This window comes from Chlorocebus sabaeus, chromosome 15 (assembly GCF_047675955.1).
Source record: "Chlorocebus sabaeus isolate Y175 chromosome 15, mChlSab1.0.hap1, whole genome shotgun sequence".
NCBI lineage: Eukaryota > Metazoa > Chordata > Mammalia > Primates > Cercopithecidae > Chlorocebus > Chlorocebus sabaeus.
The window spans coordinates 49,522,787-49,541,779 of NC_132918.1; the positions used below are offsets into that span (position 1 = coordinate 49,522,787).

At 37.0% G+C, this 18,993-nt stretch overlaps 1 protein-coding gene across 2 annotated transcripts in view; it reads right to left on the minus strand.

Moving 5' to 3' along the window:
* RASA2 (RAS p21 protein activator 2) overlaps positions 1–18,993 on the minus strand; it is a 122,989-nt gene that overhangs the window by 98,869 nt on the left and 5,127 nt on the right. The gene's annotated exons all lie outside the window — the stretch shown is intronic.

The window sequence follows — 18,993 nt, forward strand, 5'->3', positions numbered from 1 at the left end:
TCTTCAACCCTCTCCAATCAACTTCTGACCCCACCATGACACTAAAACTAATCTAGCTGAGGACACTAATGCCTTCCACATTGCCAAATCAATGGTCACTTCCCTGTTTTCATCATATCCGGCCACGCAGCATGATTTAACACAAATGAACATTAACATCCCTCCTTAAAATGCTCTCTTCTCTTGGCTTCCACAACACAGTATTTCTGACTTTTCTCCTACATCACTGGCTCTCTGCTGACTTCTCCCCCTACCTACCTCTAAACATGCAATGTCTCAATTCCAGACCACCTTCTCTTCCTTCTCTTTGCCAACTCTGTAGTATATGGTGGTAATGCTGACGCCTCCCAGATCTGCAACACCAGGTCTAACCTCTCCTCAACAAACACTAGATGTGACTATTCCAGTGTCTCCTTGGATATCCAGTAGGCATTTCAAATTTAACAAGTCCCAGAAAAACCATCAGATTTCCTTCCCTAAAACATGCCCTTTCCCCAGTTTACCATTTTCCTCTCTTACGCTCACCATCCTCCTACTACTTCCCCAAACTCCCATACCCAGTCCCTTAGCAAATCCAGCAGACCTCCAAAATAAATCCCAAATCCAACCAGTTCTCTTTGCCTTGACTAGAATCACCAAGCCCAAGCCACCATAATATTTTATTTGGGCAAACATGAGAGTTGCCTAACTAGTGCCCCTGCTTCCACTTTTGGCCCTCCTACAGTCCATTCTCCATCAAGCAGTGTGATATTTGAAACATATTCTTTAGGTTACTCACTCACTCCCCTCCTCCAATACCACACCATTTCACTTAGAATAAAATTATCATTCTATACCCCAGTCTACAAAGCCCTACTCAATGGTCTCTCTGATCTCTTCTCCTTTCCTTCCCCCAACCCTGGTCAGTGTTTACTTTTTTTTTCGTTCATCAACTATGCCACATCATGTTCAAGTTTAGGGCTTTTGTCTGGAACATCACACTCCTAGAGATCTTCAATGGCTAGTGCCTTATCATTCAGTCTCAGCTCAAATATCACTAACTCAGAGAAATCTTCCTTGACTATTCTATCCAAAGCACATAGTTCTGCTACCATATTCTATTTCTCCATTTTGTTTCTTTGATAGCACTGATAATTATCTAAATTTCTGTTCATTTTTACTTCAGTGTTTATTTTTTGGTTCCTTCATTCTTGAGGCCCGAGAACTTGTTGATCTTCAAGATCTTAAACAGTGACTGTCCTACAGTAGACAGCTGAGAAATATTTGTTGAAGGAATATTAAATAACCCAAAAAGTCTAGCTTTGAAGTTTTGAAGTTCTTTGATACTCTAGCTTAAAGGACATACACAAGTATGGGCGCTGAAATCAGTACACCAGTTCCCTTATGCATCAGTTAGCATAAGGGAAACAGCATTACCCCAAGAACCATAAAACCAATATTCCTGTCTTACTCTGCTACTAAGTGGCTGTATGACTTCAGACACATCACTCAATCACAGCTTTCCTGATGAAGGTTTGGACTAGATAAACTCAAGCATCTTTCTGCTTATCAACTTTAAAGGCCATTCAAACCAATATATTTTTGAGAAGTCTGTTAGAAACCTAAGCCGCACCTATAAAAAAACTCAGTAAACAAATTATTTATAAAATTAAAATAAGAAAACCAATGGAATAGTACCAGTAAGATACTTATTAAATCTGTCACTGAAAGATTTTTTTAAAAAATAAAGTTACCACGGAACAGAATAAACAAATTTATGTCCATCTCAAGTCAGAATCGAGGAATCTAACCTTTTAAATGATTAATTTAATTAATTGCCTAAAATGGGTTAGTCCTTACAAATAAGCCAGGTCCCTAAGAAAAATAATCTATGTCTCAACCTGTATTCATCTGTTTTCCTCTTCCTCCAAAGACTAATTATTCCTCTTCTCATCCAAAGCTCATCCATTTACTGTGCTCTCTCTACCCCATTCCCTCTTACTCCCTCCAGGACACTGTTCAGAAATTCTATTTTCATTACTCTCAACCTTCTTGTCCTTCAGCCTCTCCTTTTTCTTTGACATCTCCCTTCTGCATAATTTAGACTTTTTTTTTTTAACAACAAAAGTCCAACTAGCTCATGATATAGGACCCAAGATATAAAAAATCTGGAATTACATCATAATAATTCTCTACTTAATAAATATGCTCCATAATAAATATGCTCCATATATAATTGGGAGAATTTAAAACACTAAATAACTGTCCCTGAACATATTTCTGTTTCATTCACATAAGGTCAGTTTTGAGAAAACAATATTAAATAGATCTAAATCTACACATATTCTACTTCCCTCTCCCTTTTAAGAGAGAGACAATGAGGTTATTTTGTCTGAAGAATCCAATGAACCTGACATTATCAGATATTTATCTAAAATAAATAAAAACGTAGGCTCTGTGTAATATGAAAAAATGTACCAAGCATCACTTCCTATAAAAGCAGTTATCATAATCTGTACTTCTTAAATATCTACCACTGACTGAAGTTCAAATAAACTTTGTTGAAAGTTAATTCATCTAATCAATGCCTGGCTCAACAATCAATTGTACAAATATGTTAAGTTGGCTACTGTAACTCCAAACTATAGTAGTGATTAATAGGCATTTTATAAACAACATAAACAAAAAAGAAGTCATGGTTACAGATATAATAAGAGTAATGTTGTACCTATTATATCTCTAAGCATAAAGAGAATATGTTAAGAGCCACACTTTACATCAAGCTACACAAAAAGACAAAAGTGAAGAACTTTGGAAGATTGTATGTGGTATTTGTTCAGGGTCTCATGAACTCCGGCCAATTGTGGTACATAAATGAGCATGTGCCTTGAACCAAAAAAAAAAAAAAAAAAATCTATTGCCAAATTTCTTGAAAACTTGTTCTATAATCTCTGCTTTCAAGTGTTCCCTTCAACTCACAGCCTAAACCTGCAACTTGCCTTCTTATCCTACTTCTCCACTTCTTGTTTAGAACCTTGAGTAACACTAACAGGCTGGGCACAGTGGTCATGCCTGTAATCCCAACACTTTGGGAGGCCAAGGTGGGCAAACCGCTTGAGCACAGGATTTCAAAATCAGCCTTGGCAACATGGTGAGACCCCATCTCTACTAAAAATACAAAAAATTAGCCAGGTGTGGTGGTGTATGCCTGTGGTCCCAGCTACTTGAGAGGCTGAGGTGTGAGGATGGCTTGAGCCCAGGGGACGGGAGTGGCAGTGAGCCAAGACTGTGCCACTGCATTCCAGCCTGGGACAAACGAGCAAGACCCTGTCTCAATAGTAAACTAACAAACACACACTAATATTAAATGCCCAAATCATATCACTGCTTTTCAGTCCCACCTTATTTGACCACTCTTCATTATTTGACAACACTAACCTTTCCTCAGCTCAGGTAACCTCTTATGAGGGTTTTTCTTATACTCCCTCTTTTGGGCTTTTTATCCACTAACCACATCTTAAATATGAGGAAACTTTTGGTATCCACAGACCACTTAATTCATCATAGAGGTGAAGGACAAATTCTAGTTGTTTTTTAAATGTTGTCATTATAAAACAATAAAAATACACAAAGAAACAAACGAGTTTCTCAACACTGTTTGATGGTATTATTTACAAACTTTCTCAACTTATCTATAGCCTGTTTAATAACAGCCAACCTTAAAGAGAATCAGGTTCTCTAAACCTGCGGTAAATATGGTAGATTACTGTTCAACATCCATTTCAACCTCCTTCAGTGTATGTCTTCCTGTACTGCAGAGAAAAGAAAGTTAAAAAATACATTTCCCAGCCTCTCCTGTGGCTAGAGTTATAAATGTGATTTAAGTTCCACCAATCAGATGCACTCACTAAAAATTTTAAGGACAGAAGAGAAGGGAGGTTGAGTTTGGGTTGCTTCTACTAGCAAACATTGTCATGGAGAAGTTCATGTTCTGCAGCAGTATTTGTAGAAGTCCTAGTATTCAATCACAGGTTTCATGAATATTTAAAAAGGCACAAGACATCCATTCTGCAGTACAGGTTGTGGTAGGCAGGACTTGGCTCTAGGGCCAGAAACAACAACGGCTTACTGATGAAGGTGGCGGCTTGCTAATCGCTATTTCCTAATAGTAGTAGACGTCTGATCATGGCAGAGGTTGCAAGGTTCTAAGACAGGCATCTAAAAGTTACAGTTTCACAATTCTGCAAAAACCTTTCTGATCCTAAAAGAAGCAATAACTCTCTTGGTGGTCCAGATGCAACGTGGTTTTTTCTAGATCTGGAGTCTGTTTCTTCAGTCTTGCCAACAATTTTACAAGCCACTTAAAATTTTTTATTAAATCTCTTTCTGTTTAAACTAACTAGAGTTGATGCTCTAACCTAATCTTAATTCTTTTCTAACCTTTGTTTCCAACAAATTAGAAAATCCCAACTTGAGTTACTGGTCATCATGGTTGGATAAATCCACCAGCTACACGTGGCTATCTGGATCAAACATGGACCCAGAAATTACAAAGCAATTTTTCACTGAAAATTATTTTCATTGTTCTATCACATAGTGAGTTGAATAGCAGCACACTTAAAAAGGGAATCCTTTAACTTGGGAAATGGATCTTAACTCTATATATAGTTGTATCTACCGTCACAAAATATTTCTTCATCTTCTGTAGCATTTGGATAAAATTTTAAAACTATATTCAATAATGCAGTATCACATTTTCATGAATTTGGAGTGCCAAATTCTTTTTTTTTTCTTTTTGAGACAGGGTCTTGCTCTGTCGCCCAGGCTGGAGCGCAGTGGCACAATCATGGCTCACTGCAGCCTCGCCTTCCTGGACTCATGTGATTCTGTCACCTCAGCCTCCCGAGTAGCTGGGACTACAGACGCACACCACTAAGACCGACTGATTTGCTTTGTATTTTATGGAAAGACAGGGTTTTGCCATGTTGCCCAGGCTGCTCTTGAAGTCCTGGGTTCAAGAGATCTGCCTGCCTTGGCCTCCCAAAGTGCTGGGATTATAGGCATGAGCTACCATGCCCGGCTGGGAGTGCCAAATCCAAATTCTTAACATTCAAATCATGTGCACCATTCTGGGTGTCTCTATTTTATCCTTAAATTCATAAATCATAGTTTGACCCTAAATTAGTAAGATTAAAGTATTCAAGAAATTCAATGTATTGCTAAGATATGACACAAGAAAGCCAGCTGAAATAATAAAAATGGTTTTTACTTGCATTTGAATAAAAGGAAGAAATGTTTTTATAGTTCATACCTCATTTCAAAAATTCTGTGCATGTGGAGTACTGCAATATGCAAAAGCAGACATTTGTCCCTCACAGGCAGATACACTGTTCCTACAGCAAACAGTATAGATTTGATTGTATGTACAACTGTCACTATTTCCTTCAACAATAAATCAAGATCAGAAGATATATCAATGACAACCAACTGTTCCTCTATGAAGAAAGGAGGCTGACATTCAAGTACAATTTATTTTATTCTGTAACATCTTTTCTTGTTGAATTCATAACTGGTACTCCTTAAGCACTTTTCGAGTGTACGTTATGACTTACAACATAACTGTTAACTAATTTTTTAAAGTCTTCTTTCCTAAAGGGTGGATTTTCAAAGACAAACAGAATAATCCTCCACTGGGCATTTCTTCTCTTTCACAAATGTGATGCAAGTATGCCAAGAACATCTTCCCACTATACATCAATGATTTTGCCCAAACATAAAATGAAATATCCTCTTGCCCGCAAGTGATAGTAACTGTTTTTCTACATCATACATATTTTCCTACAACATCATACATATCTTAAAATGCTGTGTTTAGCTTTGATACTTAACCTTCCCATTGTTGCTAGAGTTACCTTTTTAATACGTACACACACACACACAGACACACATATAAATAAATATAAATAAAACATCCCTTGCTCAGAAGTCTTCAAAGGCTCACACTATCTCCCACTGCCCACTCGGCAGGATAAAATCTAACATTCCTTAGTCTGGCACAAAAACCCTCCATCCCTCCATGATCAGGTGCTATCTACATGATATCTACTATCTACATGTTCAGCCTCATCTAGTTCATCTTTACCCCCACAAATTATGCTGTAGCAGTACTATACTTTTAGTTCCTTGAACACACTGTTCTCTCATGACTCTGTGTATCTGCAATGCTATTTTCTTTGTATGAAATGCCCTACCTGTTTTTCTCTCCAAAGAGCTCTGCTTAAGGGCATCTTTGTAAAGTCTTCCTCAATTCCTAGGTAGTCATGTCACTCTTTCCCATGTGTTTCCACTGTACCTTGTATTTTGACTACAGTGATCATACTGTTTTGTACTTGTTGCATTTCATTCAACAAATATTTACTAAGTGCCTAAACACATGAGGCACTGTTTTAAGTGCTGGGGATATAACAGTGAATAAAAACAGGTCTCTGCCCATACAAAACTGGTGTACAATATATACAGGGACGACAAATACCACAAACTCTTAAATAAGCACATAGTATTTATTGCCATGGAAGAAATAAATATTTATTGCTATTCCAGAAAACAAAGCAGGTTAAGAGAGTTAGGGAATGGTAGGCCCAGAGGGTAGAGACAGGGAGGAGGTCAATGTTATTTTATATAGCGAAGCAGGGAAGGCCTTTCAATTAAAATATTTAAGCAGATACCTGAAGGAAGTCATTGAGGGTATAAGCCATATACCTGGGGAAGCTAGGGGAAGGAGATGGACACGCAGAAAGAATAAAATGTGCAAAGTCCCTGAGACAGGATAGTCTGGTACACCGGAGGAGTAGCAAGGAGGGCAGTATGGCTATAAAGCAATAAGCAAAGTGGGGAGAGGGAGGAGATAGTAAGAGACGGACTAAGGGTATGGGAGGAGGCAGGTTAAATAAGGTCTTACAGGCACTGGAAAGTCTTAGGCTTTTTTTGTGTGTGAGACGGTAAGGTTTTGAAGGCTTTTGAGCATAAAAATGGCAAGTTTTTTGTTTTAGAATCAATGCCGAGGGGAAAGATAGAAGCAGGTGACTAGATAGGAGGCTACTGCAGTAATCTCGATTAGCGAAAACTTGCAGGTCAGGGGAGGGGCAGAGCAGACACGGGTCTAGAGAGGATGGGTCATTTGGGCATGTATTTTGAAGATGGAGCCAACAGGATTTACTGTAGGGTGTGAGAAATAGAGGAGTCAAGAATGACTTCTAAGAGTTTTAGTCTGAGCAGCTGGATGAATAGAGATGCTATTTCTAGAGACAGAGCCTCTTATTGGGGACCGAATTCAAGAGACTGTATTGAATATTAAATCTGAAATGCCTTATACAACCAAGTGCAGGCAATCTGTCCAAGGACAAAGGGTCCTGGATAGAGATAAAATTTGAGAATCATCAGTAAGTACATAAAATTTACAAAACCAAGAGACAATACAAAATCACAATTGGAGCAAATATAGAAAAGAAATTTGAAGACTGAGCCTCAGGGCTCTCTAACGTTTTGGGTGGTAAAGATGAGACATAACCAAGCAAAGGCAGTTTGGTTGTCTCTTCACTGAACTATAAACTTCTTGAGGAAAGGGACCAATTCTTAGCACGACCCTTAGCATATAATATATAATGAAACAGCTGCTGAACAAGTATCAATGTGTGTATATAACTTTGGCATAGGCAAAAAAGAGGTTCCAAAACCACATCACAAACCATAAAATTGTACGTAAGCTTCTTTTTTCCATTTCATGTAAGTTGATCTATGTCAACTACTCCAAAGATTTTTTAAAAGTCTCCTTTAAACAGTTACCAAAACCATTTAAAGAATCTTTATAGTATTAATACAGAGACATTTTGAAAATAAATAAACCAGTGCTGAAGTTCACACATTCAAATATTTACTGAGTGTCTACTGAGCAGCTAGGATATGACAGTGAGCAAAACAGACAAAAAGTCTGTGTCCTAATTAGGCTAAGACACATGAAGACATCAACAATAAATAAGTAAGTAAAAATGTATGGCCTAATACTAATAAGTATGTGCATCACAAGAAATAAGGTAGCTCAAGGAAGGCTTCTTCGAGAAAGTAACTCCTGCATAAACACCTGAAAAAAGAAGAGAGACATGTAACTATAGAAAACAGCAGTTTTTAGACATTGTTAAAAAGTAAATAGTTGGCCGGGTGTGGTGGCTCACGTCTGTAATCCCAGCACTTTGGGAGGCCGAGGCAGGCAGATCACGAGGTCAGGAGATCGAGATTATCCTGGCTAACATGGTGAAATCCCGTCTCTACTAAAAATACAAAAAAAGTTAGCCGGGCATGGTGGTGGGCGCCTATAGTCGCAGCTACTTGGGAGGCTGAGGCAGGAGAATGGTGTGAACCCAGGAGGCAGAGGTTATAGTGAGCCGAGATCACGCCACTGCACCCCAGCCTGGGAGCGAGAGCGAGACTCCATCTCAAAAAAAAAAAAAAAAAAGTAAATAGTTTAAAGCACAAAGATAAACACCATCAAATCAAAACTGATAAGATTAACAGAAATGGAAAAGCAGCCAACTCTCTATGTACAAGATCAATGATTCTATGTAACAGTCATCAGACTGTTTTATCTAGGACAAAAATTCCAATATCAGGCTACTATCAAAGGTAGAGATTCTGGTATATACGCTTCTGTTCATGAATGTGAATATATACATATGTGCCTATGTGGATGTTTGAGGATTATGTGCATGCATTTATACCTGTAAGTTTGCATGTATGTTTCTTTATGTCCTAGGGGAGGACACTACAGGGATAAGACAGAAAAGAAGATAAAGATTTATTAAGTAGTTAGATACTCCAAGACAGTGTTAAATATTTTCTCAAATGTTTCATTTGATCGGTACAACAACCCTGTGAGATAAGCATTACTATTCCCTTTCAAAAATTAAGAAAAAAAAAATTCAGCTACATAGCTGGTAAGGTTATCTGGCATAAATCAAACTCCAAAGCCTAGAGTCTTTCCATTCAACTCTTAAGGTCTTTCTGAATACAGCAGTGCTAAGAAACTATTCCCATCTGAAAGAGATGTAGTAGGTTCAGGTGTACTTCAAGGTTACCTTAAGTACAAGGGTAGGAGCCAACATGGGTCCCAGTGGGATTAACCCCCTAGAAAAACTGCAAAGGGCCAGGGTCCTGGACAAGATGATCTAACGTTAAGGATTATTTGGGGTGAGAGAAAGCCAAATCACAGTAATAGCTACTACTTACTGAATAAATTAATATATGTATTACACACAGATTTTTCATTGACTTCATATATATTATTTTACTTAATCTTCACAATAACTCTTCTGAATGATATATATTTTCAAAATACAGAAATTGGGGATCGGAGGATAACATTTCAGAAGGAAGGCATAACATGAACAAGTTCTGGAGGGTGGCAACAAGAGCACCATCGAGGAGGCAGTGAATAGTACAAACTGACTAAAGCATAAAGAGAGATGAAGGGGGAATAAGAGGGAGAAAGATTATAAAGGAAGGCTATTATCAAACAGAGAACCTAAAATGTCAAGCTAAGGTTTAACTTTATTCAGTAGGCAACAAGGGTCACTAAAAGTTTCTGTGTGGTTCATATTTCAGGAAAAGTACTTCAGGAAAAGTACTCTGACAGTTTGAAGAGCCTACATTAAGGTAACAAAGGGAGATTGGAGGAAAGAAAAAACAGAAGACATACTATAGAGACAGAATGCACAGAATTTGGCATTAACTGACTTGAATGACTCAGGATATAATGTTCTAATACAGATTGAATATCCCTTATCCGAAATGCTTAGGACCAGAAGTATTTCAGATTTCAAATGTTTTTACATTTTGAAATTTTGCATTATATATAATTACCAGTTGTGCTTCCCATATCCAAAAATCAGAAATGCTCCAATGAGTATTTCCTTTGAGAATCGTGTTGGTGCTCAGTTTTGCATTCTGGAGCATTTGGGATTTTGGACTTTGGGATTTGGAATGCTCAACCAGTAATAGAAGTATCAACCTAAACAGAAGAGTAGGACTTCAGATGATGAAAAGATATAAAATATGCACATTTTGTCATTTGCACTCACAACAACAACAAGAAAAAGAGAAAGAATGAATCTAATGCACACTTAAAAATATGATATAGTCTCTGGTGTTGACTAGTTTAGAGTAAAATTAAAATGCTGTTGTGCCATCTAATTACACATAAATAAGACAACCCTACATAATGGTAATATATCATAAGGTCTAAAATTTTCTTCTAAAGTTTAACTTCAATTTTTGCAACATGATAAAAGGTATGCATAATTATAAAAACATATACAGTACTGGTATACTATAGCACGTTAAACGAATGCATTACAGAGGCAGACATCTGCGTTTCAACATGAACTTTGCATTTAACTATCTGTATGTCCTTATTCTCAACCTCCTATGTAAAAATAGGTAACTATAATGCTTCAGGATTGTTGTGAGCATTAACTAAGGTAAAGCACTTGGCACAATGCCTAAGACAGAGTAAATATTCAATGGATAGTGACTATTAGTGCTCCTTCCTAGCCAGAAATTCTTAAAAATTAGCATCTATATACAATTCCCTTCATCCAAGCCATCAGCTCCTGACCAAAGATAACCTGTAATATAACAACTGGGTATAACAGAGGAGGTCATTTTTTAAAAATGAGTCCTTTGTTATAGAATCAATGCATTTCTATCATAGGAAATACATGGTAACATGTCCAACCTTTATACCTCAAGCTCCACATCTCTAAAATGAGGATACAAATCTGGGGTTGGCTAGCCAGAGATTTGTTTGGCCTGCATGGTATTTAATTATTTGTGACCATCTAGAAACTGAGAGCTAACAATAAATAAATTTGTATTTCTGGTTTCTCTTTAATAGTCAAAATCTGGCAAAATGAGTTTGAGTGGAAACTGCAGACAGGTGTATCTTACTAAATCATAAGAATCTCCACTGCATTATACCTGGTCTGTGTATATTTGAGCTTGCAACTCCTTAGCCAGTTAATCTCCTAGGTTCGCTATAGCTCTGAGATCTGAGAGACAACTCTTGAAATTTAAAAAGCACAGAGAAACACTGATTTCTAATGTTTTCAGATATTACTACTTATTGCCAGTTTAACCTGATAAACACTACAAGAACTGAATATACATGTAAGTATGAATACTCCAGTACATTTCTATCAAATAAGTTATCCATTAAGAAAACTATGAAAAGATACTTTATGAGTATCACTATCGCTCATGTTAGAGCCAACACTTAACTGAGCACAAAATGCCAGGCAGCATACCAAGTCATTTAACCTTTTCACAACCACACAATATGATTAGTAAAACTACTATTCCTAATTTGTAGACAAGGAAGCTGAGACTCAGAGAGGTTAAGTGATTACTAGAAAAGTAGCAGAAAACCATGCTTTAAACATGCTACCTTAGCCTTTATCATTCAATCAGTTTTCACACACTTAAAAAATATTTTGTATATAATAAATAAATCTTACAAAAGACAAAAACACTCCTATTGATTTATCTTTAACCATTCTGAATGGAGAAAGGAAGAGAAGAACGGCCTTTATCACACAGGACTTTCCAAAGAGTCTCAAATTTACCCCCTTCAGAGTACATCATATTGCTGCAGGTGTATGAAGAAACAAAAATAAAAAAAGGAGGGGGGAGTGTCAAGAACTACTGAAAAGATAAAAGTTATGTAGCTGTTATTTCCCTCCTTAGTGGCTCCTTAATTGACATCTTGAAAACACCACTGGAAAGTTACACATTTGTGATACTAATTAGACATAGAATGAGAAATGGTACCGATAGGCATATGGTGACTGCTGGAATATCTACCAGTAAGTAGAGTTTTCCAGTGCATAAATTAACATGGTGAGATAACTAAGTTGTCAAGCAATTTTCCTCACTCCTGGCAAATGACTTGTATCTGTAAAATAATCCAAGATTCTATAATCCCACTCAACTGGTAATCTTTAAAATCATTTAAACCCATTGGCCGGGCGTGGTGGGTCATGCCTGTAATGCCAGCACTTTGGGAGGCTGAGGTGGGTGGATCACGAGGTCAGGAGATCGAGACCATCCTGGCTAACATGGTGAAACGCCGCCTCTACTACTGGGCATGGTGGTGCACACCTGTAGTCCCAGCTACTCCGAAGGCTGAGGTAGGAGAATTGTTGAACCCGGGAGGCAGAGGTTGTAGTGAACTGAGATTGCACCACTGCACTCCAGCCTGGTGACAGAGCGAGATTCTGTCTCAAAAAAAAAAAAAAAAAAAAAAAAAAAAACACATTAAATAACTCCTACCAGAAATCTGCTTCTGCCTAAGAACAAGGTACTATGATAAAATGAGGTAGTACCAATGAGCAAACACTTGAGTGGGCACAGGACTCTAGGAATATGACACAGTTTGGGTGGCTCACCTAGACTCAGTGAAGCAAAGAACTGTTTTTGTGTGCGTGTGTGTGGCTATAAAACCTGAACTATATATAAGTACAATTCCACATAAACAAGACAATCCTATATAATGGTAATATATCATAAGGATTTTTGTGGGTATAAAACCTGAACTACATGTAAGTACAATTACACATAAATAAGCCCATGGCTAGTGACAAGACAAGCCAAAGTAAAGGCATAAATACTACTGCAACTCCTCAGTGGTAAAGTCTGCAGAACATAATCAGGGGCTAGTTGCTGCATAGAAGTCATGTGCACAATAACTATCATACAGTTATCTACGCTGCTATCATATTAATCACATCTGACTGAAGCTTAGTCTAGAATAAGAAGTTAGGAAACTACTATACACGAAAAGGCAAGTTTCACAAGGTATTGCCAGGAAGTGTCTATGGGTTATATAGATACGTCATCAAGTTGCGGGTAGGATCTTCCTGTGGTTTGCTTTGCCCACTTCCGGTTTCAGTTTTGAATGTGTGCTGGTCTCCAAGCTCCCTACAGCCCCCTTTCTCAAGTGGCAAACCAAACTCTGAAGTATATATGGCAGGAATCTCTTCTGGGCTAAGCCAATGGTACCTATAGCTACATGAAGCTAAGCAAGACTACTAAGGTGACCAAGAGAGCCTGGGCAAATGAAAGGAAGGCACAAAGCCAGGTGCTGGCAGAACTCAGGGCTACATGGACAGGCTATATATGGGATATGGCTGTTATTTCTGGTAACAGTATCCAGGGAGCCAAAATAGGACTCATATTGATCTTGCCCAGCTCCCCCCAAAAAAGACACCCAGACACATAAAGAAGTCACACTCATGAGCATACAAAGGTGTGTATGTGTATATATGTGTGCACACATATTCAAGAACCACTCAAAAGGACATACAAACCCACACAAGCAGTCAGGCAGCTAAAATAATTATATTCGTGAACCCCCAAAACAGGCCAGAAGATAAATTCTTATAGAAATCAAACATCATAATTTTATTGCATATCCATTACATTAGACCATAGCCAATTTAGGAGTAATTATCAACTTCCTGACAATATAAATGTACTCATCAATTCCTTCCAATATATCATCTGACAGGCAGCTTTGTAAAGAAAGGGATGTGGGCTTGGTAACATAAAGACTTTCTGAAAACTTGGCTCTGTTGCGTTACAGTCCTGAGTAAGTAACCTCTGTCTGTTGCTTCCTCTCTAAAATAGGAATAACAATCTTCTTCATTAAATTGGATTACATGAAATATTTTGCAAAGTATCCTAACACAGTATCTGGAAACCAGTAAATAATAAACATTAGTTCACCCTATCTACCAAGAATATTTTATATAAAACTGTAAAATTCAAAACTAAAATTCTGTACCGCTCACACAAATGTTATATTTTAAAGGATCAAAATTTTTCAGACCCCTTTTACCACATTTCTCTGAAACAATGTATTAAATATTTAAAAAGTTTTTCTAACATAAACAATTAGTCAAACAGGCAAAGTTCGTAAGAATTTGCTGTATTATTCTTACTTTTTTTTTTTTCTTTGAGACAGGGTCTCACTTTGTCACCCAGGCTGGAGTGCAGTGGTGCGACCTCTGCTCATTGCAGCCTCAACCTCCTGGGTCCAAGTGATTGTCTGGCCTCAGCATTCCAACTATTAATAGCTAGGGCTAAAGACACAGACCACTATGCCACTATGCCTGGCGGTTTTTTTTTTTTTTTTTTTTTTTTTTTTGTAGAAACGGGGTTTTGCCATGTTGCCCAGGCTGGTCTCAAACTCCTGAGCTCAAGCCATCCATCGCCACCCCCCTCCCCACCTAATCTTACAATTTGTAAGTTTGAAATTATATCAAAAGTTACCAAAAAAAACTTAACAGAAAAGTTGACTTTATTTCTTCTACAGGCACTCAAAATGTTACAAAACCTAACATTTGATTACTCTTGTTTTTGCAGATAGAATAGTCTTCCAAAGTAGAGCAAGAGAGACTGGCACAGCTTAAGATTAACACTGTATCAAGTTCATTTATAAAAATAGTTACTTTTGATAATATAATATATAAATATACTCCCTATAGGAAATTAAACCATTACAGGTAAGGCTAACTCCCTTTATCCACCATTGAGGCAACCACTGTTATCTGTACAACTGTGTTCGGACCTCTTTTTTATGTATTCATCCATCTACATGCAGAAAGGTAAAATGTTTTGAGATTTAAAAAAATACATAGGATACTACACATATTACTCTAACAACTTGCTATTTTTACCCAACAAGACATCCTGGAGTTCTTTCCTTTCATAACATAGACACACCTCATTCTTTTTAGTTGCTATAGAATATGTGTATGAACATATTATCCATTTTCCTACCGATGTACATTTAAGTCGTCTCCAACTATTCTGTTTTACCAACAAGGCAAAATCAAACAACTTCGTATATGCCTCTTCTGTAAATGTACAACTGTTGATGTAGAGCAAATAGGCAGAAGTAAAAATGCATGGAGTATAGACATTTAAATTTTTAATAGATATAGCCAAAATGCTCTCCAACATTGCTTTATCAATTTAAACTCACAGCAACAATGAGGAAAATACTTATTTCCCTAAACCCTCACCAAAGACTGAGATAAACTTTCCTTTTTTGTAAATTGATGATGTTTTAAAATTTTATTTCCCTGATTTTTACTTTACCAATATTTTCACATTTACTGGACATTTGTATTTCCTTTCCTGTGAAATGCCTATTTGTATCCTTTATTTTTCTAATGGCCTCTTGTTTTTAAGTCTGTATGAATTATTTATACAATGTAGACATAACAGAGAGGCATAATAGCATAGTAGGTTAAGAGTTAACAGAATGGGCCGGGCGTGGTGGCTCACGCCTGTAATCCCAGCACTTTGGGAGGCCAAGAGGGGCAGATCACGAGGTCAGGAGATCGAGACCATCCTGGCTAACACAGTGAAACCCCCGTCTCTACTAAAAAAAATACAAAAAACTAGCCGGGCGAGGTGACGGGCGCCTGTAGTCCCAGCTACTCGGGAGGTTGAGGCAGGAGAACGGCGTAAACCCGGGAGGCAGAGCTTGCAGTGAGCTGAGATCCAGCCACTGTACTCCAGCCCAGCGACAGAGCACGACTCCATCTCAAAAAAAAAAAAAAAAAAAAGGAGTTAAAAGGATGGACTCTAGAGCCTATCTGCCCAGTCTGATTGATAGCTCCACCATTCACCAGCCATCTAACCTTCGTCAATTTACTTAGCTTAGCTATTGTGTATCTGTTTCCTCATAATGTGTAAAATGGGGATAATAATGGTATTTTGAGAGTTACTGTAAGGATTAAATTAGTTAATACGCATAAAGTGCTTTAAAACAGTGCCCGGCAAAGAATTAAGTGTTATACACGTTTCGTTTGTCTGAAAGATACACTGCAAATATTTTCTACCAATCTGTTGTCTTTTAACTTCTGTTTATAAGTCTTTGCTTACCTTTCCTCCAGCAGTTCTTTCTCAATTTCTCGACCATCAGACATTATACAAGTAGATGAAACTTATAACTGACTGCCCTCACTGGATCTCACTATCAACTTAAGAATAAATTCAGGCATCAGCCAAAGTACACAGATTTTTAAAATCTTTGGACAGATTTTAAAATAATAGCTAACTTCCTTACAGCGTAAAGCATTTTCTCACAAATCAACAAGACAATAAATTATCAGAAATAAAGGACAAAATAGACAAGTTCATGTAACACACCAAAAAAATGGAAAAAAAAATTGGCTCTTAAAAATATGAAGAGATTCTGTAACTTAATTTCAAGCCTTAGAAAAATTTAAAATTTAAAATTTAAAAATTAGGGCCGGGCGCAGTGGCTCACAGCTATAATCCCAGCACTTTGGGAGGCTGAGGCGGGCAGATCACGAGATCAGGAGATCGAGACCATCCTGGCCAACATGGTGAAACCCAGTCTCTACCAAAAATACAAAAATTAGCTGGGCGTGGTGGCACGTGCCTGTAATCCCAGCTACTCGGAGGCTGAGGCAGGAGAATCGCTGGAACCCAGGAGGCGGAGGTTGCAATGAGCTGAGATCGCGCCATTTCACTCCAGCCTAGAGACAGAGTGATCCTCATTCTCATTTAAAAGTGCAAATTAAAACTACAAATTAAACATTTCTTTTTATTTCACAGACCAGTAAAGATCAAGAAGTTTTAAAATACACCCTATGTATAAAGAAATAGGCATTCATACATTGCTGGTGAGAGCTTAAATTGCTATAGTTTAGCATTGTCTTTCCAAAATAAAAATGCACATATCCTTCAATTCATCAATTTAATATCCAGAAATGTATCCTACAGACAGACACTCATATTAAAAATGACAGGCTTACAAGGTTATTCTTTGTAGTAATGTTTGTAATAGCAATGACTGTTAACAAACTAAGTGTCAACTAATAGGTGACTGGCTAAACAAACTTTGGTATAGCCAAATGATGAAATATTATGCAGTTGTTTAAAAAATAAGCAGCTCTCTCTTTATGTGAAAGTGAAAAATCTTCAAGCTTTGTTGTTAAGTGTAAAAAAGCAACATACAGAAAAATGCATATATTTTGCTACAATTTGTATGTTGGTGGAAGGAATATATTAGTGCACATAAATCTATGTTTGTAAATGCTTAATTTCTGGAAGAACACACAACAAAAAGGATATAACAAATTGGTAATGCTTGCTTCTGGGGAGGGAATGGCTAGAAGATAATGAAAGGAAGGAACACTTTTCAATGTATATACTGTTTTGTACCTCTTGAATTTTGTACCAAGTGTTCGTGTTACCTAATCAAATAGAATTAATACATCAAATATATATGCAAACAAACTAAAACCTCACTGTAACTACACCAAACTTTCCACTGGTACCTTTTAAATGATAGCACAGCAGGCTGCTATCACTTACGTAGGGTTTGTGGCTAATCTATTTGTGACAAAAGCAGAAATTCACCATCCTAGCTGCCCAACATTACCCCCTATGGAACTTTTGAAACCCAGAAATTCTGACTTAGTAGCTCTTGGGTAGAGTCTAGGCATCATAATTTTTTTAGTTCACAGGTGATGGTGACAGACAGTCAGAACTGAAAACAGCTGAGGTACACCATGGCACAAGTAAGTAAACATCCAGGTTCAATCTCCACCTAGGTCATAACCATAGTTTCATCACTAATCCCAACCACTTCACAAAGTTCTTAAGAAGGAACAGTTGAGAGTGTGTAGATGGCACATTGAAAATCTTATTACCAACTCTCAATATATAAAGAGATAAGTAGTATAATCTCTGTGTATTAAATGTACTACATTTGTAACATCCATAGTAATAAGTTAATCTCATAGAACATTCTAGAAGGAACTTTGATAATAGTGGACTAGTGCTGAACAGGCCATCAACTGTGTGACACTTGCTATCTCTGTTAGATTCTTCATTTGTAAAACGAAGGGCAAGAAACTTTATTTTCTCTACCTTCATGTTCTCTATCTTCCAACTTTAAATTTCTGTAATTGTCTAAGAATACAGATGTCTAAAAATAGCTATTGCTTAGTATAGACTTTAGGATAAAATAGGATCTTTCATCCGATTCACAGCTTAGGCCCATTTCAGTCCAGTGGGTTAGTATCTCTTAACAGACCCTCAAATATGTATTATGTACTGCTGAATTAATTAATGGTTATGGAAAAAAAAATTTAGAATTCAAACACTCTTATCTAATAAAAAATATTTTAAAAATAGGGAATCATGCAAAACAAGTGTACTAAATACATTTAAACACTAAAATAAAGCATCTGATATACTGTCTTGAAGCAAATGGTTCAAGTTAAAAAGCGATAATCAAAATGGTAGAAGGGATGTTAAAGACCACATCCAAACCTCATTTTACAAGTAAGGAAATATGGGCTCATCAAGGTTAAAGAATTTGCCCAAAGTCATTGTCATTAATGACAGGAAAACAAATTTGTCATTTATAGTTCTCTGTATGTGTACTGACATAACCTTTTAATGTTTATCACTTTAGATAGGGATTTTTGATGACTAAAATTACCTACAAAGCTAAAGAGATGCCATAAAAATGTCTTAATACACACTGGGATGTGTGTATTAATACACTGGGATGATTTTTAAAAAGCTTAACTTACATGAACATATGACTACACAACAAAATTTTGTTCACAGTTCTCAAAAGAGAACAGAACTTTATTAGTAGCAAAAACATGTAATCTGATATTATTGTCAAATAATTTCATAAAGTACATTAACAAGGAAATAGGATTAGCAGCAAAGATTAAAGGATAAAATGATGGTTTTATTCTGGCTCTATTAGTCACTTAAGGGTCTATTCAAAGAGTTCTAAGTTTAAAAAAAAAACAACTCTATGAATTCATTGAGGTTTACCTCCCATCTTCCGCAGAGCAAATGATTAGCAGACTGCTCTGTGAACTTTTACAAAGAACCCTTTTC